Source organism: Micropterus dolomieu, linkage group LG04 (assembly GCF_021292245.1).
Source record: "Micropterus dolomieu isolate WLL.071019.BEF.003 ecotype Adirondacks linkage group LG04, ASM2129224v1, whole genome shotgun sequence".
Taxonomy (NCBI): domain Eukaryota; kingdom Metazoa; phylum Chordata; class Actinopteri; order Centrarchiformes; family Centrarchidae; genus Micropterus; species Micropterus dolomieu.
This window is the reverse complement of record NC_060153.1, coordinates 31,084,521-31,111,077: the sequence shown is the minus strand read 5'-3', so window position 1 is coordinate 31,111,077 and position 26,557 is coordinate 31,084,521.

The following is a 26,557-nucleotide window of genomic DNA, read 5'->3' as shown; positions in this document are numbered from 1 at the left end:
CATCATAAACCTTCCAGCAAGGGAGTGGAAATACAGTATGTATGACTGTAAGCAGGCTAAACTCAATTGACTACAATCTTCCTGAATGAATAAATTGCAATCCGAATTAACAGAATTGAGCCAGACATCACCAAAACCCACATCTATAAGTAGTAAAGCTAAAACAAATGCTCCTAGTAATTATTAACAGCTGCTCTGAAGAGTTCCAGTGAATGCACTTATTTATTTTCAAAGCCAGGGAGGCTAATTGGCAGCAAGCTTTAATTGACTCTAAGTAATTGCCTAACAAATAAATAAATTGACCTCCAATTTGAAGCCGACATTCTTACATTTCTTGGAATTTGATATCCTCTTTTCCCAGAAACAATGTTAAAAGCAAATTTGTTTTATTTGGGCTTTTCCGAGTTCTGCAATATTCTTTTATCTCCCAATTAGCACAATTATCAACTTTCTAAACTCATTTTGACAGTGGTCATGCTGTCAGATGTTGTAGAAGTTATTTCCCCAGTTGCAGTGAATATAAAAGTGAAATAAAATTAATTAAAAAACACTACACTTTACAGATTTTTATTTGGTTTCTGCACAAGACTGATGAAAACATACAGGAAACCATTTTATTTCTTTATTCTCATATCTATGCATGAAGTGACATTTTTACAGGAATATTTAATGAGTCCCTATAACCTCTCCTCTCCTTTTTGTGATTTAGTTGTATTTCATTGAACTTGATCATGACGCTTGGGCCACGCTGCTTACCTGTACCTGTGTGTGAGGGCCAACTCGCTGACCTATATAGCATATATACTGTATATGTATGTAAGCATGCTTAAACATAATCACCTGATTGTGGGGACTGTATGATGATAAGTTTTTTTAAAAAGACAAAATGTGCGGATGCATTTACTCCATTGCTCAGGCACAGATGAATTATAAGTTTAATGTCCATGACTAAATAGGTTGGTACAGCACGACTGCTGATACATCCATCCCCTCGGGGTGAGCTCGGTCAAATAGTTTCTCCAGTGTTTCTCTATCTCTCCACATGTCTAAACTGATGCATGCACTATGCACACACCACAAAAGCTGAACACCTTGTTATAATAACAGTAAATAGTGACAGTAAACAGGAGCATTCTGTTGTGAGGTGAGTGATAACAGCATTTTAAAAATTAACCTAAATACTGCAGAGACTTCAGAGAAGTTGGTAGGTTGTTCCAGTCTCAAGGAGCCTTATTATTAAATGTGTTTTTACTGTTTCAAGAGAAATTTTTCGAATTAGAAATTTGTGGGATGAGTAGCCCTTTTAAGTAGATAGGATAGTTGAAATTAATACATTTGTAAAGAAACTGTGACCAGTGCAGCTGCCCTTTAGTTTCAAGAAAAAGCTATTGCACTTGTATATTGCATATTATACAGTAGTGAATTTTGCAACATTTTGATAAACAGTATCTCCTTAGCCAAGAACGGGCAACTGGAAAAATGCCAATGGAATAGCAAATCTTTTTACATACAATCAATGTGCTTTTTCTATTAAAATTCAGTCAGTCCATAGCCCCAGATATTTAACACAATCATACTAAGTGAGTAGTGCACCATCAGATGTCAAAATAGCAAATCAGAATCAGAAGGAGCTTTATTGCCATTTAGTGTTTTACAGATACGAGGAATTTGCTGTGGTGATAAGGTGCTACACGTAGACAAACATACAGTCAACATAAATAAATGTAGAAATATATAAATATGGAATGGAAGAACAACGTTACAGATATATACATGTGCATTATTCTGGGTCTGTGCCGTGCAGAAGTAACGCAACGGAAGAGAATATTGTGTACATATAAATATATAAACTGACAACAGAAAAATATACAACAACAAAGATTAACAATCAACAACAAATATGTACAACGTGCCAGGTCTGTGCCCAACACGAGATGACACGAGATAAAACAGTATTTACATGTGCAGAGACATTTGTATCATTTGCAAGGGGGGAGTGTCAGTGGGGGACCCGGGCCTTGTTAATGAGGCTAGCTGCAGACGGAAGAAGCTGTTTTTGTTGGCGAGAGGTTTTGGTCCTGATGGACCGCAGCCTCCTGCCAGAGGGGACAGTCTGAAACAGTTTGTGTCCAGGGTGGGAGGAGTCAGCTGCAATCTTTCCTGCTCGCCTGAGAGTCCTCGAGGAGTACAGGTCCAGAAGAAAAGGAAGATTGCAGCCAATCACCTTCTCTGCAGAGCGAATGATGCACTGCATCCTGCCCTTGTCCCTGGCAGTGGCAGCAGCGTACCAGATGGTGATGAAGGAGGTGAGGATGGACTCAATGATGGCGGTGTAGAAGTGCACCATTATTGTCTTTGGTAGGCTGAACTTCTTCAACTGCCGCAGGAAGTACATCCTCTGCTGGGCCTTCTTGGTGAGGGAGGTGATGTTCAGCTCCCACTTGAGGTCCTGGGAGATGATGGAACCCAGGAAGCAGAAGGAGTCCACAGTGGTGACTGGGGAGTCACACAGGATGATGGGGGAGGGTGGGGCTGGGCTCTTACTAAAATCCACGACCATCTCCACTGTCTTCAGAGTGTTGACCTCCAGACTGTTCTGGCTGCACCAGGTCACCAGATGGTTGATCTCCCACCTGTAGGCGGACGCATCCCCACTTGAGATGAGCCCAATGAGGGTGATGTTGTCAGCAAACTTCAGGAGCTTGACAGACAGTGAATGGAGGTGCAGCTGTTGGTGTACAGGGAGAAGAGAAGGGGGGAAAAAATGCAGCCTTGAGGGGATCCGGTCCTGTCCATCAGGAAGTCTGTGATCCACCTGCAGGTGGAGTCAGGCATATTCAGCTGAGAGAGCTTATCCTGCAGCAGGGCCGGGATGATGATGTTAAAAGCAGAGCTGAAATCCACAAACAGGATCCTGGCGTAAGTTCCTGGGGAGTCCAGGTGCTGGAGGATGTAGTGAAAGGCCATGTTTACTGCATCATCTACAGACCTGTTGGCTCTGTAGGCAAACTGCAGGGGGTCCAGGAGTGGGTCTGTGATGGATTTTAGGTGGGACAACACAAGGTGTTCAAAGGACTTGGTAACCACAGAGGTTAGGGCGACGGGTCTGTAGTCGTTTAGTCCTGTGGTCCTTGGTTTCTTGGGGACAGGGATGATGGTGGAGGCTTTGAAGCAGGCTGGCACATGGCATGTCTCCAGTGAGGTGTTAAAAATGTCTGTGAACACCGGAGACAGCCGATCAGCACAGTGCTTCAGGGTGGATGCGGAGACAGAGTCCGGCCCAGCTGCTTTGCGGAGTTTCTGCCTCCTGAAAAGACCGTTGACTTCCCTCTCTGTGATGGAGAGAGGAGGGGAGGGGTTGGAGCTGGCCTTCTCTGAGGAGGGGGGGGCGGAGTGGTCAGTAGCAGATTCAAGCTTTTGCTTTGTACCTAATAGCATGATGTAAGAGAACTAGTCTATTTGTAATAAACCACTTTTGTGTCAGGTCAAAGTCTGACTGGTGAGAAGCAATGATCTGTAGTGTATTTTAAGTAGCAGCATAGATTATGGTGTCATCTGCATATAAATGGATATATATTTTATTAATGTAAATCCCCACTGTGGTCGGGCACTAGGACCCTAAGGGAGGCTGCATTTCAGTGCTTCTCTGATGACCAACGTTACCCTGACTACTCACAAACTAAATCCATAAATGTCTCCATAGAATGTTATTGAAAACTAAATGTCATTGTGTCCCTGTTACAGTTTTTCTCACTTGCTTAAACACTATAACCAGGCTTTTGGACTAAAATGTAACTAAATATAACTACATTTTTCAAAAAGCACACCCATTTCACTAAACTCAACACACAAATTCCATCATTTCTCATTACCTACACCATGTTCTCATTGAGAAAACACTAACATGCAATTTTGTTCACTCAATCAGCACAGCTTGAGCTCTATTAGCACACAGCTGCCCAGGTGGAAACAAAACAGTCATAATTGATAACACACCAATCAGAACCTTCAATAGATAGATAAGAGGGCCAGAGTCCGTTCATTCAGCTTTGGAACAATGGATCCAGAGAAATCTGAAGGAAGAGGTAGAGGACCACAGAGAGGAGAAGTTCCCCCAGAGAGGAGGAGAAATTCCCCTGTTTGCTGTGCTGCTTATTTTTGACTTGTCTTATAGTTCTAGCCCTGTCTTGGTTTGTTAGCTCTGCCCTATTTATTGTATGTCTGGTTATGATCTGTCTGCTCGTGTTCTTGAGTAGTTTGTATATATTCATTATTCTGATTTCTTCTGTCTTCTTTTGATATGGTCTGTGTTAGGTGTTTTATTCATGCTTGGTTTCTGTCTGCCTGTTTTCCCTGGTTTGATTCTGTTTCATGTCACCTTGTCTGTGTGTGTCTGTCTAATTTCCTAACGTCCTCCACCTGGTCTTGGCCCCACTCTGCTCGTTACCTGGGGCCTCATGTATAAGAACTGCCTGCACACAAAAAGGTTACGTACGCTGGTTTTCACGCACAAGTGTGATGTATAAAAATGAACGTGACGTGAGAATGTGCGGGCTGTGGTGCAAACTCTTGAGCTGCTGTGTGCGGACCCTCTGCAAACTTTTGTCTGGCTCTGTCAGTAAACTCCAAAGTGCCAAAACTCACCAAATGTTTCAAAATAGCGTTTCCATTCCAGTTACTGTGCACATGTCAATGAAGTAGTCTCTGAAAAACCTAATTATGTTTGTTGATACACAATAAAAGTTTGCACATCATGTATGTGGATGTTTAAGTTCAAAATAAAATTGAATGTGAGAGGAATAGATAATTGGCATATTTGTCGTCATTTGCATATTTATTAATAGGAGGAGTCAAGGCAGGGTATGTGGCTCGTGCATGGTCATTGTGATTGTTGAGTGTCCTGTGTACCAGTGAGTGTGTCTTTGGGATTCTGGATTACCTGCCTGTAATGGACTTGTAATGCCATTGAGCTGCATGGATACAGCCTTGTTTTGGACTTCCTCTGCACCATTCTGTGTATGCCCTGTGTGCAGTAAGAGAGAAATAAACTTAAATAACTGCATTCAGCTCTTCGGAGTCTTGCATTTGGGTCCAAACCCCTCAGTCACTCGACCAACCCTGACAGTTTCATAGCATAAGAGTTCTTAATGTGATGAATATTGTATTCATTTTATGTTATCAGAGTACAAACAACCCAAAAAGCTACTGTGTATTAAATATGAATGTTTGTATTATAATAGCATGTTTTATTAAATTCAGTTAACTTTGTAAAAAATCTTTTTTCTTAAATTTCATCCTAGGTGGTATTAAAGTCTTAAATTTTACTTGGAGAATCCTGGGGGTACCCTGAGCCACCATCATCGTTTTAGAACTAACAAATCCACAGAGAATGCCCTCCACTCAGTCTTCACACACGTTGAGAGAAACGACAGCTACATCAGAATTCTGTTTGTGGATTTCAGCTCAACATTCAATACAATTAGACCAGGACAGGAGGGCTCGGCTGATTAAAACGGCTCAGAAAATCATTGGTACCCATCTCCCGAGCATCAGTGATATTGGTGAGCTGAAGTGCCTGACAGTACCCGCCCAGCCACAGCCTGTTCACCCTGCTGCCGTCTGGCAAGAGATACAGAAGTATCCAAGGTCAAACTACAGAGCAGCTTCTTTCAGTCTGTGAGACTCCCAAATTCATTCTATTTATTCCATTCTCAGCACTGCACCATGTAAAATGGTTTTAATTCTATGACTTATTCCTCCCATCTATTCTATATAATTTTTGTATTTAATGTTTGCTTTTGTAAGCATCATTAAGGGAACTACAACTTAATGTCCTTATACAACCCTGTGTTAAAATAAATAAATCCACCTTTTATGAATAAATCCACCACAGGTGTCACAACCTAAACGATTTAGGTGGGGACACCTAGGAGAGACGTCATGTTATATCTTAGTAAAGCATATGCCTCCACATCATACACTAAATAAAAATCCTTGCTCTCATTTTGTTAACTAGTCTTTTTTATTATAAAAATGGAGGCATCAGTGCCTAATCAAATCACCCATATGAATTGTTTACAGCATCTGGTTTATATCTGTTCCTATGGGAAACAACACCAGTTCTCAGAAATTGGGAGGATCCATATAATTTTTATTTGCTTTTAGTAAATACTCAAGCTGAAGTTTTAAATCACGCCAGTTTTCGCGTCACTCGGCTCATTAAACAATAAGGAAACTGTATTAATATTTCTTTAGATAAAACAAATCTAGAGCTACATTGTGACAGTTGTTCAACAGAAAACAGTTTTGCAAGCAGTTTTGATCCGTGGGAACAGGTAGGATTGAGATAGCACATCTGTGGGAGTGGCTGGTTAGATGTCCACCAAGGCTTATTTGGCCCAATTTGGGGACCTAGGCCAGACAGTCACTAGTGTTACAAACATACAGCATACCCACCTCTGCTAAACCTATTAAAGACAAAACATTTTTTATAAATGTATTCACTCAATTTATCTGTAAGAACAATACAAATAAATAAAAAATAACACAATAAATCAATCTAAATTGGAACAGTCGCATACAAATCAACATGAGTCATCAACTATTTTGTGCCTCTATATTTTTACTCTTTCCTCGTCTTTCTTTTCTTCTATATGACACTCCTGAGGGTTTTCACATTGTTAATATTGATTTGACACAAATCAAGTTTCATGGAACGTCTACTCTAGGGCTGACCCCCAATAGTCGAAGATTCGATGCTTCGATGGGCGGAGCCTGATTCGATTGTCAAATCTCACAGTCGAAGGCTATTACAATACACATTTCAACGTTTACTGCTGTAAATAAACATGTAAAAAGAATAAAACTTTCAATAAATGGTTTTAAAGTGTGTAAATGAATCCTAAATTGTAACCCTAACCCTGGGTGGTCAGTGCGCATGTGTAGGCGTAGCGTGTGTGTGGTGGTGGAAGAGGAACACTTGCTGAAGAGACGGAGCTCCAGCTTCACTGGTGTTGTGCCGAGTTGTCCGCACCTCGCGGGACTTTTGGATAACTTATCAGCGTTGATGAACCACGCAAAGAATATTTTATCGGTTTTAAATAGCCGGCTACTTGAAACGGACCCGAGAGGAACCGCGATGTGCATGAAGTTGTCGGCACCACGGCATGTACGCAAAACTCACGCAAGGCCGGTGAATGACAGGCAATAGAGAAAGAAAGAGATAGAAAAGGGTCTTCAAAAAGCCTGTTTAGCTGGAAATTTACAGTGTATGTTGAATGAATAGAGAGCTCACCACTCACTGCACTTCTTGTGGCTGGTGGCACTGTTGTCAGCTGCCTACTTCCCCTGTTATTACAAACGGAAATAATTCCTTACAATGGTGGAGGCATTTAGCGTTGTCAACTGCTCTGAGAGAAAACAAGCTCGCAATTGCTCGTTAGCAAGGTACATGTATTTGTTGTTTTAGAACACATTGCTTCATAAATACAAACATTTGACTTTGAATAGAATAAAAAAATAAAAACGATATCCAGTTACTATTATACAAGATAGTGTTATGGTGATGTGAAAAACCAGCATAACAGAAAGTTCCATGTCATTTACATAGCTACACTTGTTAAAGCACTTTGTAACTTGGTTTTTGAAAAGTGCTCTACAAATAAAGATTATTATTATTATTATTATTATTATTATTATTTATTTATGGTGCCGTGCTGAGGAGGAATTGAGGAACATGTTCCTGCAAATGCATTGCTGTAACTTTAACAACAGAGCAAAAGCAGATCAAGATTTTTTTTTTGGGGAGAGAGAGAACTCTGTTGTGAAGTTTGCGGATGACACCACCATCAGCCGGATTTCAAACGATGAGACTTCATATCGGGAGGAAATTGATAATCTTGTAAAATGGTGCTCAACGTCAGCAAAACTAAGGAGCTGATCGTTGATTTCAGGAAAAAGGAAATAAAGACACACACTCCTGTCTAAATCAGTGGAGCAGGTGAACAATTTCAGGTTCAAGGTTGTTTATAGTCATAATACAGCACAAGGCTGCATAACAAAATGAAATATGGAGTTCCTTCGTGCCACACACCCAACATATAATTAAGTGTAGGCCTATATTAAAATATGATAACATATAAAATAAAATAAAATAATACAGTTATACATACATACAGACACATATACACCCCGAACATTCCACAGTGGATTTTTTGAAGTTGCATCTGGGGTGAATGTAAACAGCAGCAACCAGATGATAATATGAAAGTTTCATCTTCACAAACAGTCTGACATTTGGGAAACAGAGTCCATTTTGATCGTTTGAGCACCGAGCATCATCGATGCAAAACACAGAGTCCACCTCTTGTCATCTTGCCGGAGTCTTGCGCTGACAGCTCGGAACATAGACCACCTGCTGAGTGCTTGAACCGGGATGTTGATAGGGCAGGTCTCTGTAACGATGTGGACACAACAGTCTCTGACTTCCGGTCAGGAAGTGTCTAGTCAATATGAGTCCCATTTTGAAGAAAGTTAGAAAAACGTCTGTATTTCTTGAGGAAGCTTAAGAAAGACAAATTCCCGTGCCAAGTTCTTGTCAGTTTTTACAGAGGAGCAATAGAAAGCATCCTGACTGGAAACATCACAAACTGGTATGGGATGTGCACGGCCCAGGACCGAAGGGCTCTGCAGCGGGTGATTAAATCTGCTCAGAAGATCACTGATACTCGAGCATCGGTTATATCGGTGAGGTGCCTACAGAGCCCAAAGGATAATAAAGGACAGTACCCATCCAGCCACAGCCTGTTCACCCTGCTACCTTCTGGGAAGAGATGTAGACGTTTCTGCTGGTGCACCACCAGACTGCAGAGCAGCTTTTCCCCCAAGCTATCAGACTCTTAAACTATAATTCATCCTCAGCACTGCTCCAGTGAATATAGTTTATTTCTGTTCACCATTTTTATCATTTCTTCTATATTGATGTATATTGTCTGCTACATAGCAGAAGGGAGTTCCAAACTAAATTTCATTATATAACCTGTTAAATTGTGACAAAATCAACCTACCTGCTGCATCATTCTGTATTAGCAGGTAGATTTATGCAGATGTGTTTTTTTGCTAGTGGTTCATGAACTTCATAGCTGAAGCTAGATATCGTTATTTTCAGAATTTTATTGGCTACACAAAGTGCCAGTCATCAGCACAATTGGTTGCAACTGGTTTGGCGTACCCAAAAAATAACAGCGGCCGGCACTACCTTAGACTGCAGGCTCTCGTTGGCTTTTGTAGGCTGTGGACAGGACATATGAGATCCTATTGGGTCGAATTAGATGTCAGTTGAAATCAAGATATTGTAGTTGTTTACAACCAACCAGAGTTATAACAGTTATAATGACATATTAGGCGCATCTTCCAGCAAATATGAAAAGATGCAGCAGCAGTCCCTGAGGATTTATTGATGGAATAATGTATTTTTGGACTAAATGATTTTACTGGATTGGATTGTTTGGACCTTTGACAATTTAATGAGACCATTTATGTTGGAATACAATCCATCAGTGGATTACAAAGAAGCTTCATAGGTAAGTTCCGTCAATTATGATTTTATTGGGTGGTCTGACAGACTGTACCCGCTTTTGTGGTTTGCATTGGTCGAATCACAAGGATTTGAGCTTTCCAACATGAGTGCATCACATGAGTATGAACTTATAAAAGCAGTTGTGTGCACATACCAAAAGCTGCCACCAGGGCATGACGGCCCGCGGGTGGAATGTTAAAGCTGAGGTTAAAGCTCATGAATACACCGAAGTTGAAAGAATGACTTCCCAGCTCGGGAAATGGGACCTTCCAAGGAGCATGTGAACGCAGCATTACTCTGCAGCCGTTTGTTTGCATATTGTTTGTTTTACAACAAAAAAGAAGCACAGGAGTGAAAAGTTTCCAATCCCATCACCGAACAGGTGAAAGGATGGCACAGAGCGGCATAGATAGAGTATTAACTAAGTTTGACCATATTTTGAAAAAATATGGTCAAACTTAGTTTAGTTTTCCGAGTGAGCTATAGTATTTCTAAACAATTACCACTCACTGCCAGTTGGAGGCGCCAACCATGCAAACTCCCTGATCATTCTTATTGTCAATAAAAAGAAACATTTCAGAAGTGCATTTACTTCTCCATGGAGTTCCACACTGTATATATAGGCTGTCTAGGTGTATGAGAGTAAGCCCATTATATTTATGATTATTTAATGCAGAGAAGTGTCATTTTTCACAACAATTGTATATGAAAAAAGAAGTATTTACCAACTTTGCCTATTAGATGCTCTACTGTGCAAAAAGCTCCTGTTGAGTGAAAGGGCTCCCAGCATAAAGTGAATATATTCTACTTTTATACATTTAATATTTCATAGCTTATATTCCTAACTTTACCAATTAAGATCGCCCTGGGGGAAGTAGGACTCTAGTTCTGGCTCCCTCTCTCTCTCTCTTCCTCTTTCTCTCTTCCTGGCTCTCTCTTATTCCCTCCTCTCCTATGGCATAGTGTCAATTAAAATGACACCTGGTGTCACTGTCACTGTCGATGAAATGACATGTTTCTCCTGAAAGCCCTAATAGGATCGCCTCTCCACCACTCAACAAAAATCTCTGCTATAATTGTTTCACATTCAGTCATCAGCCAATGTTTGAAACTTTGCCCCTGTTTTTTCACCCCACTCTGTAGACTTTTCTTCTTTTCCAAGCCTTCTTCACTTTCACCAGTGTCACTTCATGTGGTTTTCTTAGCCCTAAAATAAGTTCATTCAATTTTTAAGCACAGTTTTTTGATGTCACAGAAAACAGCTTTACAATGAACAGTTGCCCACTAAAGATAATGAATAAAAGGACACAAATACTTGTCTTGCAAGCCATTTAAACACACAGATGCCTGCTGGTAATGTCTAAAAACCTGTCAATACTCATGAATGCTGACTAAAAACAATCAGTGCCCACTGCTCAATGACACTTGAAAGCTCATAACAAAATCTCACAAAGTCTTGGCTGTTTATGCAACTAATCGGAAATCCTTTTTAATATGATGTGTGACTTACCTGACACACATCATACCTCATTACCTTACCTACCAGGTCTTTCCATGAAAACAGGCTTCAGTACATTGTGATGCAACCCATTGCAGGTTAATTAAATATTCAATTTTTTTTTTTAAAAGTCCCCTACTGTACAGGAAGTTTCTCATTTAAACAAGCGATAACCTTTTTGATTGTTAGGAATAAACATTAGCTACTGCAGAAGAGATATGAATTCACATCCAGCAATGAATGAGTTTTTTTTTACAGTATGTGTCTATATCACCACAAAAATGATCAATTATCTAGTAATTAGCTAGTACTGTAGATTGTTGCTTTAAAAACAGAGTTACTGAGCGCAAAAAAGAGATTATATCTGTAGGCACACGCACACATATGAGACTGTACAAACAGCAGATGTCCCACAACCATTCAACAATGGTTAACACATGCATCACTTTCTCTCTCACACTGTTAGTCCCTCTTTCACACATACGCAGTCAGATGTAAGAAGCAGTATTTGTAATATCATGTTTGCAGTGATGGCAGAACTGTTAAAATTGCTGGGAATCAGGTAGTGGCTGGGACATATTTTAGAAATGTTAATAAGGTTAATAAGATTACAAAATGATTAATAAACATGAATGATACGCTGCACCGACCAATAAGCAAACTATGGGGTCAAAATGGGGTTTGCCTGCCTATAGATGCCAATATTTACAACACTGTTTAACATTAATTAGGTGGACAGTGACACACTGACCTTCGCAACCAGCTGTTACAACACAATACACAAATAACCACAGGAAGCTGCTCTTTAAAAATACAATGGGATTTATTTAACCTTAGCAAAGCTTAATGATCAACAACATAAACCACTAAAATCTATTATAAACAAACATAAAAGCATTCGACAATCAGCAAGCATAAGTCTGTGTGTGTGTGTGTGTGTGTGTGTGTGTGTGTGTGTGTGTGTGTGTGTGTGTGTGTGTGTGTGTGTGAGTGTGTGTGAGAGAGAGAGACAATAGGGCGGGAAGGCTCAAGGAAAATAGCGGACGTGACCATGTGGGTGACTTGTCACTCAATGATCCAAAATAGTGGGCAGGCCCGCAAAGCTTATGCAGGGGTTAGACTCAGAATGGCAGAATTACTGCAGATGTAGGTTCCAGATGTGATTATATGTGAATGCTCGTAGAACGTTTTAGCATGTATGTGTGAAAATGGAAAAGAGAAAAGGCACACAAAGCAAGGTCTTTAAGATCCTGGTTGCCACAGCTGAATAAAATATGATACTACTTTACCACACAGTACCCAGCAGGGAACTTGCATTCACGGCCGTGGTCCTGGAGTTGAATCACAGTAAGCATAGTTACTGATTGACTATGCACGCAGTGGCAGGAACTAACACAAGTACAAATCCGACATACGACACAGCTGATCCTTCAGGCGGCAGCGAAAGGGAACAGCGGAGTCCACTCAAATGGATAGATAACTTGGGGCTTCATTGGATATCCTCTTGATAAGAAGGTGTTGTCTGTTTCTTCTTCTGCAGATATGAAACAGCTTCCTTCGGGATCCAAAAATGTGTAAAGAAAATGTAAAACTAAAGGAGAAACAAAAGAAAGACTGTCTGCTCTCGACCTGTGAGGTGAACCTTCATTCAGGAAGAACAACATTCAGCGCTGAAAGGAAAACACCTTCCTTATGCTGCTCACTTAAGGAGGTTCAGGGCTCTATTCTTTTCTTTTTTTCATAGATAGGACAAGTTGATATATAGGTAAGCTGGAGATGTTGAAGAAATATTGTGAGCCAGGTTCGGAGACTGATGAAGACTTAACATAGCATGGTTTATTGAGCCCGGCCGAGGAGATACAGTGCCAGCATACAACATGTGAACATGCAAATCTGAAGGATAACATTTTTTGGTCCCTTTTATGTTTCTGTCTCCCCCCTAGTGCCTGTAGTTTCCCTCATAGGTCAACTTTAGCTGGCCTAACCTTTAACAACAAATCTATCTGATGTTTAGACTCCAATGCTACGTCACATTGGAATCTATTACTAGCCATGAGTTGTGCTCTTAAGTTCTTGTAAACATTCGTGTAAGACTCAACCTTGTAAGATTCCCAGAGAACACTGCAGAGATATCTGCTATCCTGATGGGCAGTGAACACCTGTTGGGTCAGCTAATGAATCTAAGCTAGACCTGTCATACCTTTCCCTGTTACATCAATTAAGACCCCTAAGAATATTCTTTAACAGGAGAGATATAGGGGGCGACACGCAGCAAAGGGCTGCAGGCTGGATCCGCACCTGGGCCGCTGCAGTAAGGAGGGTGTGCACGCTAACACACAATCACGTCCATGGCTGTCCTCTTTTAAGGCCTCAGTGACGTCATGGCTGCACTGCAGGGGCTCCCTACACTTGCATGAGGGCTTGGCCAATAGAAACCCAGTGTTAGGTTTCAACTTAAAAAAAGAGATTGTGGTGCGGTTTTCTTTGTTAACAGACTTTTTAGGTTAGATGCAGGCTGCTTTGTTATGCTTCTGCATCAACATGTAGGCGCCTCTAAAGTAAGATTCTAACAACATCAAGGAGTTCATCTGCACACACAAACAGGGTTATGTCAGTGTTTAAAGTGGCAGTGGCAAAGTGGTGAGCGAAGGTTTTCACATAGAAACACACACGGACTGTCTAATGTCCTAACCAAGTCGACTGAAGATTAGAAAATTTACGAATGATAAATGTTTTCAAATTATTAATATTAATTGTTTTTAAAGAGGCAACATTCATATACTGAACCCCTTTGCCACAGTTAATAAAATCCATCTACAATTCTGTAGTTCCAAAGTCAGTTCTTCTTAGTGGTAGGAAGCTCTAATCAAGCTATAAAAGAAAAAGACAATATTTTTCACACTTACAAACTATCCAAAAATAAAAGAAACAATTATTTGTTATTATTTATGAATAATAGCATATTCAGAGATGAGAGCAAAATAGTTGGACTTATAAATGTATTCATGATTTCTGCCACCAACCAGTTAACATTCAGTCAATTTTGTTGAGAACAAAAGGTTGACACACATGTAGTGTACAGTAATTTATTTTATTTATAGAATATTAGCAACTTTCAATTAATTTGTCAAAATATGTGTTAAAAAAATTAGCATGTGTGTATTTTGCTATCACACTCTGCAGTCCATTCAGAAAATTACCTTACACTGTTTTCACAAGCTTAAAATATGTTAAGCAGACCTAATAACAGCTTGACCTTTCTGCAGTTAAACCAGAACAAAAAGTTGCGGCACTGTCCACTGATGCAGCGTGAGAGGCTGCTGGAAGGCGGACAAAACACTTTAAAGCTTTCAGTCTACTAAATCCTTCACAGAAAGATTGCAGGACTTTTCTTGTTCCACACTTTTTGGGAGCACCTGTCAACAAACCACAGCCACTGCCTAATTTCTTGTACATCTGCCTGACACTTTCTGCCTGGAGTGATGGCTGCACAATGGGCCTAACTTTCCAATTCACTTTAGCAAGGTAAACAACACATTTGCATGCATGTCTGTCCATCTGAATCACTGCTTTACTACACTGTTTAGAGTGCCTTCAGCACATAAGTTTAAAATCTTCATAAACTTCTTTGAGAAATCATTCTAAAACACACATAGTAGCACACTATTTTGTGGGCTTTTGTGGTTCTTTGAAAATCTGAAAAACCTAAATTGCTACATTGCGTGTGCATTCTAAAATATTGCATGTGTGATTGTAGTACCTGTTATGGGTGATTTACTAAGAATTATTGCGTAGATGACAACAGGAGCAAACACAATGGACGTGGGAGTATTTAAATGAGGGGTTTGCGTGTTTTAATGGTTTCCGCCACAGAGAGTCTGGAGGGAAAGCAGCCACTGCGTAAAACCCTTGGTTTGTTTCATTCAGTGCGTCCCGAGTATGTGGAAATCAAATCGTACCTGCCCATCCTGCTCAGATTGCACTAAGTACTTGGGACAGCACACCTGAAAAACTGCTTTGGGAAACCCCAGCAGAAACAGATACAGTATGCTGGAATGACCCAGACACAAGGAAATGCCAGCAGATCGTGCTTCATCCAGCCAGAGGGAACAATCACCGACTGTCCACACCGTGCCCGGTCGCTCCGCGATCCCTGTCCGCCCCATTCCCTCTCCGATACCACCAATGGGTTGTGTCGCTATTAGGACCGGCGCGATGTGAACAGTTGGTGATCGTTCCCTCTGGCTGGATGAATTTTACGCGTGATCCATGCACTACTGCAGCTGGGGGCTCTCCACAGCGCCACGCAACTTTCTAAATTCTTCCATCTCACTAAGAAAAGAAGTCAGGTCGAAACTAAATTTCACTTTATTGGCATGAATGTTATTACAACAGCATTACTAATCACAATAAAATTGAAACGCCCCAAACTGCATCTTCATTAAGGCAAAAGTAGTAAATGAACAACATGTGCTATCTTGCACTTTTGAAAGATGTCATTCTGCGTGCACACTGTTAGTACATCAGCTTACATGTTACTTTGCTGGTGATGTAAAGTTTGCTCACGTTTTTACTCACGCAAACCTTAAGTACATGTGTTGGTTGTTGAATCAAATCTTTGGATATTTGTGTGGATGTTTAGCGCAGTCGATATTGTGCGGGACTCCCGTATGAAAGGTTGTAAGAACGTTTCCAAATATTTTTTTTCTCCCTTGTTCAACAAACTGACACTGCTCACAATTAAGCATGTGCTGCTGTTTGTGTTCCTCGCGTTTGATCCGCATTCTTCAAAGTAAAATCTCTCAATAAACTTGTCATAAAGTGCGATTTTATTTTGGAGGCACAATCACTTAAGAGGAAGTGATTGTGTGAGTAACTGTATCTGTCATGACTGAGATCTATTTCAGCACCAGCCGCTATCAGTTTGTTTATTTTTCTGCTATCAAAGCAATCTGATGGCGGGCCAGAAATTATTGCTAACGGGCCTCAGGATCCATTTATTCAGTAATAGTGGCATATTTACCTGCTGGCCAAAACAATAATGATTGAAATTAATAACGCACAGCCCTCCATGTGCTCGCCAGAGGTAGCCTGACTGCCATTAGGTACCGAGATGAGATCCTCAGACCCCTTGTGAGACCATATGCTGGTGCGGTCGGCCCTGGGTTCCTCCTAACGCAAGACAATGCTAGTTACTATATTTGTTTTAAGGACATTACATCAAAGTTGGATCGGCCTGTAGTGCGGTTTTCCACTTTGATTTTGAGTGTGACTCTGGCAGTGCTCCTCCTGCTCCTCCTCGCACAAAGGCGGAGGTAGCGGTCCTGCTGCTGGGTTGTTGCCCTCCTACGGCCTCCTCCACGTCTCCTCATGTACTGGCCTGTCTCCTGGTAGCGCCTCCGTGCTCTGGACACTACGCTGACAGACACAGCAAACCTTCTTGCCACAGCTCGCACTGATGTGCCATCCTGGATGAGCTGCACTACCTGAGCCACTTGTGTGGGTTGTAGACTCCGTCTCATGCTACCACTAGAGAGAAAGCACCGCCAGCATTCAAAAGTGACCAAGACATCAGCCAGGAAGCACAGGAACTGAGAAGTGGTCTGTGGTCACCACCTGCAGAATCACTCCTTTATTGGGGGGGTCTTGCTAATTGCCTATAATTTCCACCTGTTGTCTTTTCCATTTGCACAACAGCATGTGAAATTGATTGTCAATCAGTGTTGCTTCCTAAGTGGACAGTTAGATTTCACAGGAGTGTGACTGACTTGGAGTTACATTGTGTCGTTTAAGTGTTCCCTTTATTTTTTTTGAGCAGTGTATAAAAAACAATTACAAAGCATTTCTCCACATTATGAATACATATTTGATTGTCCAGTAACCACTTTTTTATAGCTTTTGAAAAGGTGGTAAAAAAAAAAAAATGCATATATATATGCAATATATTCCAGATACGCGCTGCTCGGTAGGAAAATGCTGACTGTCCAAAGGAACTTTTCCTATATGGTATTTTACAGTCACCTCTGGAAGTAGCTCTGGTAGATGAGTTAAGGTGTTGTGTAACAAATTCATTGAGTGGAGGGGGGGCTAAACCATGGAACATTTTGTACACAAGTAAGATATCATCAAATCTGACCATATTTTCCCAGTTTAAAAAAACATGCTTCTTTAAAATGTTACAATGATGATATGAATTTGACTTATTATCCATTGTTTTCAAAGCCCGGTTATAAACTGTTTCTACTGACTGTAATGCAGTTCTTCCTGTTTGCGTCCAGCTGGTTATACAGTAGTTCATATGTGACAATATCATGGCATTAATGTGCAACTTTGAGGCCTCTGTAGTCAAATTACTTAATGTATCTAAAATTTACCAAATTAAATTTAATCCTGTTTACAACTTTTTTAACTTGAGATTTAAATGTCAGTTGTGTGTCTAATATCATACCTAAATACTTAAACTCGTGTACAACTGACAGTGTTCTTCCTGCTACAGTAACCTCTGTTTCTGGACCTTTATTTGCAGATTTTGAAAAGAACATACATACATTTTTTGCTGGTATTAAGATGTAAACAAGTTTGTCAGCCAATTAGAGATGTTGACCATAGAGACTGATAGTTCCTTAGCAGCTTGCTTCTTGAGGACCCAAGGTTGAACCTTGAGGTAGACCTAAGTCATTATCAGTCATTTGGGAAATTTTATAGTCAATGCGATATCCATTTGATGACACTAGATGAAAAATTCAACTTTGATAACTTGGTAATTAAAACCTCATGATTTACTGTATCGAAGGCTTTCTTCAAACCAAGGAAGATCGCCCCAACTACACCTCCTTGGTCCAGTTTAGCCTTAATATTTTCCAAAGAAAACAATTAGCTGTTTCAGTGGAATGATATTTTCGAAAGACAAATTGCATAGGATGTAATGAAAAAGACAATTTTTGATGTTGACGGAATGATACTAATGTGTCATATGATCACCTGATTTATACACTGGTGTGATTACAGTTTTCCAAGCACTTGGAAACACTCCATCATTAATAGACTGATTAATAATTTTTGTAATAGGAGGAATGAGTGCCTCCTTATGAGTTTTAATAAATATTGTGTCCATCCCATATGCATCCTTTGCCCTTGAACAATTTAAATAGAGATTAAACCTTTACGTGCATGTAAAGGCTGGCGACCCAAAACGTTTGGCATCATAGTGTAAATACACAATACATAATATATAGATGCTTGGTATGACTCTTTTGAGGAACATCTTATGAGCTCTGGTTTCCATCAAATAGAACTCAGGACTCATACAACTCCGAAGATAAAGGACAGAGACTGACTTTGCAATGCGGAACTGAAATGTACAAAAATTTACATTTTATGTGTCCAAAACCACATACAAAAGAAGGTGACATTTTGAGTTAACATCCTGATTTGGATGCTGGGTAAGAAACCTTAACTATACCACCAAACTCATCACCTGGCAGACGCTATGCACACGTTGCCAACAAACCAAATAGTTGTAAAGAAACCTTGCCATCCCATGGCACGCAGAGAGCAAGAGGAGAGCAGAAAAATGGCACTGCTCCCCCTTTCTCCTCAAGAACACTTTATCACCCGGTCAACTAAAACTAAACTCAGGTGAAATAAAAACACCTTATCTGTGGGGTAATGCTACAAATCACTAATAGTAATTTAGCGTTACGTTAGGTTAGAACCTCTCTTCAATATAGGCTTAATCATAATAAAGAGCTGTAAAGTATTCACTCGTGCTTCTTAATAACCTCTCAGCTGCTGACTGGTGGCTGAAATTCCCCTCTTTAGTCCAACCTTTAAAGGTGCCTTCCACTTGTCTCCTGGCTTCTGCTTATTAATGTATTTGGCTAAGATATTACGCTTGCTCATTCATAAAGTTTGTCTGTCGCCATATTCATGACTTCATTTATTCAATCATCTATCAACTAATTAATTAATTAATTATTAATTCATGCTGTATTCAGTGCATTTTTTAATGGATGCATTTAGCCTCATCATTGGTCGCCTTTGTGCATTAATTTAGCCTGTTCCTATGTTCAGAAGTCATTAGTTGTATGCAAATTCAATGACTTTATTCATATTTATTCATGGTTGTATTTATTCATGCATTTTTAAGCCTAGTAGTTGTTATTACTTTATAATTAATTGATATGCATTGGGTGGTGCCCTGAAGTGAATTCAGTGTAATTCTGTTTGATATGCTGACCATTTCTGACAACTGGAAGTGAGTATGAATTTGCCACTTCATTTTACCAAATTAAGGTCATTTGCTATGATTATTTTTATGCTTTTAAGCCAGATATGGCTACACAAGATCCTTAGAATATGCCTTTGCAGAAAAGAGTGTAGTGATTCTGAGCCTAGTGATGCTACAGATACGCCCCTTTCACCTCACACATTCACCTGATCTCCATCCAGCATACATTCAACCAACTCACCACTGGCCTCCTCCGTCTGTCTTGACAAAAGACCCCTGTCCAGCACTAGATCTTTCACTTGTACCGTTCCCCAGACTACCTCAACACTCAAAGCTACTACTGCTTCTCAAACATCAGTCCAGCCTCAACCAATAAATATGTCCATTGATGATGAAGTTGTTAAACTTGGATAAGACACAAACATACCTTTTTATCTCAGGACACACTGATATACTCACCTCTACAAGTCAATGCTGATCAGCTAACCTCTTCTGATTCCCAGGTGATCAATTACTGATGCACAATTTAAGCCTAAACAGAGTTCATAAATTCCAGAATTTAGAATATTAAACAGATCTCCAGGTCTGGAAGAGTTAAATTACAGAGATTAGAGTGTCAGTTTCAAGTTCAAACAGCACAAGATAAAAAAAATTCTAAACACACTCAGGCTACTTAAAAAATATTTATGTCTATGCATTTAATTATTTAAGCCAGTGTAGTGAACAACAGTGTGGATTTGTGCATTTTATATTGAATAAATTTGGAGCTACCCTAAATTCCTTTCTCCTCCCCAGAGAAGAAGGAGAAGGGGGTCAAAGTTGCTTTCTCTAAGTGCTATCCCGACCATAAAACTGGCACCTTTTTGATTCCGAAGCTGATATCGCGGGGCCTGACTGTTAAACTGACAAAGGGACACGAGCCAGCCATTGGCATCTCCCTGAACAGCCTATCAAAACTGGCCCCCCACACACGTTTCCGTGGCAACTGACCTTATTCTTTGTTTTATTACCACATCAAAAAGGAAAACCCCTGTCTCACCCAAGTGTGACACAGTCCAGACACTGAACTTTCAATGTAAAAGGACTGCAGTCTCCAAAGACTCAAAGCATTTAATTGAGTTAATTAAATGTTTAGTTACTTGATTACGTTTGCCTCTATTTGAGTAGTTATGTTAACTGTTGTTGATATTAGTGCTGAAAAGAAAGTTACTTGTGCAATGTTTTTATTTTCAGCAAGACACTCCTTCATCTGATGTAATCAATGCTTGTTCATAATACTTTCCTACAAAATCCCTTTAGAAATGATGACAAAGAAATGTTTTACTATACTCTTTATCGCCAGTTTGAATTTAAGGATGAATCAACAAATTCCCCGGTTCCTAAGGAGAGACGATCTTTGATTTAATCCAAGCTTTCCTCATGTAATCTGAGCTCCCCCAAGTGGACGAAATAAGTATTACATGCCCTCGTCGGAAATGCTGTTAAATGTATAAATATCCTGACCAATAATGTGACAATTGTTTCCTGTTACCAAATGCCTAGAACAGTACAACCGTTCAACCATTGAGGTTCGATTGTGGAAAATATTTGATTATAATACGTGCAAATAGATTTCTTTTCTTTAGACATTAAGTTTAGAAAGGCAGTCCCTTGGGAAACCTGAGACACCCCCTGGGGAACCACGCCCCAGACAACAAAAGAGCGACACGCGACCTCGCTTGGCTCTTCTTCTCGCTGTTGGCTCTTCCACTCTGCTCGCCCCTCTGGACGCTTCGGCACGCGCAGCGTGCCTCGCCAGGCAACGCCCTCAGTCGGCCAGCGAAACAAACAGGCCTTTTGTTCGCCTGAAGCTACACACCTGAAGTGAGACATCGATCTGCCTTCAGTTTGTTTAAATTTCTTTATTTCTTTTGTTTGTTAAAGTTATCAGTCCGTTAAGTTACACTGGACTAATTCAGGAACGACCAAGTTCCATTTTAAGCCTTTTTCGTCGAGCCAACTTCACCGAGGTCAGACCAAGCCACGTGGTCTCGCCAGCTACAACGAAGGAAACCTGAAAACAGCCGAATTGCCAGACGGAGGAGGCATTTTCAATCAGACACGGAGAACCCTGGAGAATCCCTAGCAAAAAGCCAGGATTGGGCAGCTAGAATGGGACCAGCAACAGGCCAAAAGCAGGCTGTCGACAAGCAGTAAGACTTAACACACGTTCTGTGATCAGATGTCCATTTTAACTCCTGAAATTATAGCATTAGTTTACTTTCATTAGCTCTTCTATGCCGTATGAGTCAAATGCTTCCCACAATCGAACCTCCAGGCTCATTGTTCAGCAAATGTTTATGTTCCCTGTATCCAACCATCTTTTTATCACCTTAGTTAGAGAATAAATTCACTGTAATATAATCAAGAACTGTGTGTGTTTCCTATTTATAGTTCCTGCCAAGAGAATTGACCCTTTAGATATGAGACTGACTGACTGATTTAAGATAATTGAGCGATTATTAACTAACTGATCACTAGTAATAATTGTGTAATTATTCAAACTACCTAGAGGTCCGGAGACTCTAGGATTATAACAACTCCGGTGGTGCCCTTAACGAGGAAATTTAGATTTTATGAATAAAAATTCATAATTGGGTATCAATTCTTATAAATTTATTAAAATGCATAACTAATAAATTTAGGTCTACTACACCAGTTTTGAGAAAGTGGGATTTGTCTTAAGCATATAAAATCATGACTTGAGTTAATGTGAAATGAATGATATGAAATCATACTATATTAACTTGATTTAAAAAAAAATTCAATTGTTAAATAACAAAATCGGGAAGATATAGAGGACTTATTTGAATAATTATAAGTAAGCAGAATTGAATGACAACCTTGTCTATAAAAATCCCACTGAAGTCCCCATTTGCATGGAACTCCTGGAATATGGTTCACGTTCTATTCCCTGAAAATACCACTCTCAGATCCAACCCATTATCATGCTATCTCCAAATAACAAATTAATTAACTTGTGATCTCGAGATAAAATAATATTCTAAGCACAGCCGTTCTCTTGTTGCCCTTTCTTCCATTTTATCTCCCTTTCTCACTTCTGTTTGGTGTAGTGTGTAGACAGAGCAACAGAGGTAGGTTAGAAAGGTAGAGAAAAAGAAAGGCGGAGAGAGATAGAGAAAGAGAGGTGGAAGTGGAGAATGCATTTGGGCTGCTATCGATATCCCACCGGCCAGACTACAGACTTTCTCATCCTCAGCAAACACAGCCTGTCTGAAACATGGATTAGATGCAGACACTTTAAAAGGTGTTTGTGTGTCTGTCTGCGTGTGTTTATCTTCTGGGACCTTGATATTGCTGTTCAGACTGATTTCAGTTGTGCTGAAGCCATCTATATTTACCCAACTCACTTTATCAGTAAAACCCTGTTTACTCTGCAGTTAATGGTAAAATAGGGTGTCAAAAGGTGACACAATACTGTCTTTGTTTCTTGTCTGCTTTAAGATACTACATGTGTCATTATATGAAGTATATAGTCTTTCCAATTACATGAGGACAGTAAGATCTTTCTCCCAAGTTGTCACAAACAGATGCTTAGCGTCAATATTTAAAGCACTGGGTACGCCATATAGCATAATTTTACACGCTACAAGCGTTATTATGTCAGGTCAATGTCAGGTTAGTATAAAGAGATAGAAAGTCGGGATGGGGAGAATGGGTGGGTCAAACGTACACTGGACTGTTACCCAGGTCACCGCTGTTTTTTCCCATTGGAAACCAATAGTCAATTTAAGTTAAGCTACGTAATACACATAAAATAGTTTACATAAGTAAATTTAACTTAACTACAACAGCATTTCAAGCACTACCAGTAGCAGAACAAGAGTACGTGACATATTCATCCTGCAATTATAAGATCCGCGTGTGGTAATTATGAAAGCTGCATCTAGTAATTATCAGATGTTTCTTGTAATTATATATGACATGTATCTACATCTTTTCATTATGAGATATTATTCTCAACTATGAAATCTGTATCTTATGAGTATTTGTATCTGGTGTTTCTGTAAGTATGAATTCTGTATCATGTAATTAAGATGTCGGCATTTGTAATTATCAGAATTTGATCTTTTTACTATCAGATTTTAGATATTAAGTACATTTATTTCTAGATACAACAAAATTATTTTCTGCAGCTGTGCAGTTTAAAAAGTTAGAAAGGTTAAAATTTTAGGTTTAAATAAGGTTAGAAAGTTGGCTCAATAGAACCGTTCATAATTTAGCACTAAATGAAGTTGGCATAAGGGTCAAAACATTTATTTCTTTTGGTTAAATTCACATCATAATGACTATAACTGTCAATAATGCCTTGAGGAAATATGTCCATCACACCACACTCACTCACACACTCACCCAGCCCAAACAGGTGTCTAGGTGTGACTTTTTTTCTTTGCCCCTGAGGATTTCTGCCAATCACACCAGCAGCAGGCCAAAAGACTATAAAAACATGTTTGACTCTATTTTTATTTATTTTCATTTTACCAAAAAATAAGTGTCCACTGCCCCTAAGAATGTGTCAGAGAGATCAATAAATGTCAAAACTAGCGCTGTCTCACATTTAGACAACATTTAGACGCACACACATACATGCACACTCACATTGCCACTCACTCATGAATACCTCTGGTCTTTGGCCATGGATAGTCTGACATTTCTTTGGGAATTGACTTTCAGGATCCAGTTGTGTGTGTGTGTGTGTGTGTGTGTGTGTGTGTGTGTGTGTGTGTGTGTGTGTGTGTGTGTGTGTGTGTGTGTGTGTGGACCATTAGGGACCCATGGGAGGGATGTCAGTCGATGACAAGGGACCAGTCCATTCCCCAAAGGGGACAGCAGGGAAGGGGTAATAATGCTGGTGATAGGTGAGCTCCCCTCTGCCTTTTTTCCCTGTGTGTGTGTGTGTGTGTGTGTGTGTGTGTGTGTGCAGTTGCCTAAGGGCCTTGGCTTGCCCTTGTGGGCATAATAGGAATGAACTATTATGGCAATGATGATGTTGATAATACTAATAATGTTGTCCATGATGCTGATAATGGGGAGAATAAAACAGCACGGCTGGAAAATAGATGGATGGTTTTGGTCTTTGGTGTTAATGGTGACTGAGAGAGGATGAGGATGATACAGTGGGTTTAGCAAAATATACTGTACATATGTTGAAAAAAATATCTGAAGATGACCTGCTTAGATGGACCATGGAAAACATTGAGGGATGGCTGAGGGCCATCAAGATAAAGTGGCCAAGCAAAAGCCAGAATGCATTGTGGAATACAATGCAAGGAAGGTAGAGATGACCCTCCACCTCAGAAGATTCCTTGAGTGCCATACAACACAGACGCTAGGAAACCAAAAGCAGAACCAGTTTGTAAGAAAGCCATTGCATAGGGAAAGGTTTCACTATTATAAAGTTTGTGGTGCCAGTCTTTGACAAAAAGCTTATCCACAGTTTTTTGTTTGACATTTTTTAAAATGAAAATGATGTTCAAGGGTTGAAAAAAAAAGAATATATGAAGCTAGAATAAAATAAAGATAAACAGAATTTATTCTTCCTTTTGATATACTTATTTTACTGTGTAAATACTCAAATATTTTGGGGGTCTTGAAAGATTAGTGAAAGATAAAAAGATGAAAAAAAATATGCTGGCAGTGACTGGCAACTTAATGGTGCAGAAGAGTGAATGCTGCCCACTCTAAAAACCCTTCAATCTTTACTAGCTATTGATGTGGTAATTTTGCGTTGTAGTTTTTGTTTTAATTGTAATTTAATTATCAGTCAGAGTTCCAAATTGATAGTTTAGTTTGATGAGACTTTAGTTTCCATCAATTCCAAAATATATGATGATCTAAACAATACAGTGTGATTGAAAACTATATACCTTCTGCAGGTCTTAAAAAACATAAAGGAGGCGCACACCTCTTGGAGGAACCGTAAAACACACCTGTGTCAGAGCGGAAAACTATAGAATAAGTCTGTTTCATAAATGTTTATAGGCTACATTTGATAGTTTAGGTTTATATCACAATAGTTACAAACCATATGTTAGGTCTACGGGCTGTTTAAAAAATAATTTAAAGGCAATCCACTTTAGCATTAGTTTTGATGATCATGTAACAAAATGTTACCACTTTATATAGCTTTGCTTTATTGGTTAATGAAATGTATGTTTACCTTCTGCAAGTGGATTGCTGTCAGATGCAGAATCAACCCAGGGCACATGAAACCACCTTCACTCTATGCACTGAGCAAGTCTAAACTGAGTAAACAATACTCATTGGTGGTTCTGGTGTTAACCTGGCACCTACATGCATACATTTATCATCATTGATGAACCTCACAAAATACATGATATAATTTTTAAAACAGTATTTTACCTTAAAAATGTCTGGTAGTTTTCACTTTAGCTTGGCGCAATCCCATGAGGTGCAGGCAATTATCGGTGGGGCTGGCAGAACTAGGCACAATACCGACAGAAGTGAGTGAACTACATAATCTGCTTGTAAACAACATAATCAGCTTTTTCTAAAGGCTCCTCTTGGCAGCCCTGCATTTCAATAATAATGGTAGCTGAGAGGTTGCTTGAACAAGTGATGGTGAGGCCTGTTTGCTACCAAAGGCTCTGCAAAGGTGGCTGAGTAGTAAACCCTATCAAGGAGAAGCCATCGTATGGTCATCAGGTTTAATCAGTCCCCAAATATGATTTATTATGTGAATCACCTACAATATTACTGAACATTATTTCCTTCCCCCTACATATGCATCGGTTCTCATAGAGTCTCTAAGAGAGAGAGAGTTTTTCCAAGATAGGTCACAAAAGACACCAAAAAAGCGTAGTGCTGTCTTGTCCTCCACTGCACCTGCCGCCCTTTTCCAGATCCTGCTATCACCAGGATGATGCAGTTGGCCTGTATCTTGCACAGCATTCACGGTTTAATACAGGACATCAGTGTGAAACCAGCATTGTTTTGAGGTTGATATTTTCATAAGCCAAGACAAAGTCAGATTCATTCTACAATTCATAGTCATAAAAACCTAGACCAAAAAGTTTACATACTTGGTTTATTTCAATCAGTAGAGACTTCATCTGTGTGAACAAATAATTTATTGAATTAATATGCGCACAATGAATGAAAAGTCTTTGGCGATTAGACCCCAAATATGCTATGACTAGATTAGACAGGGAAATGCATGCTGAAAAGGTGA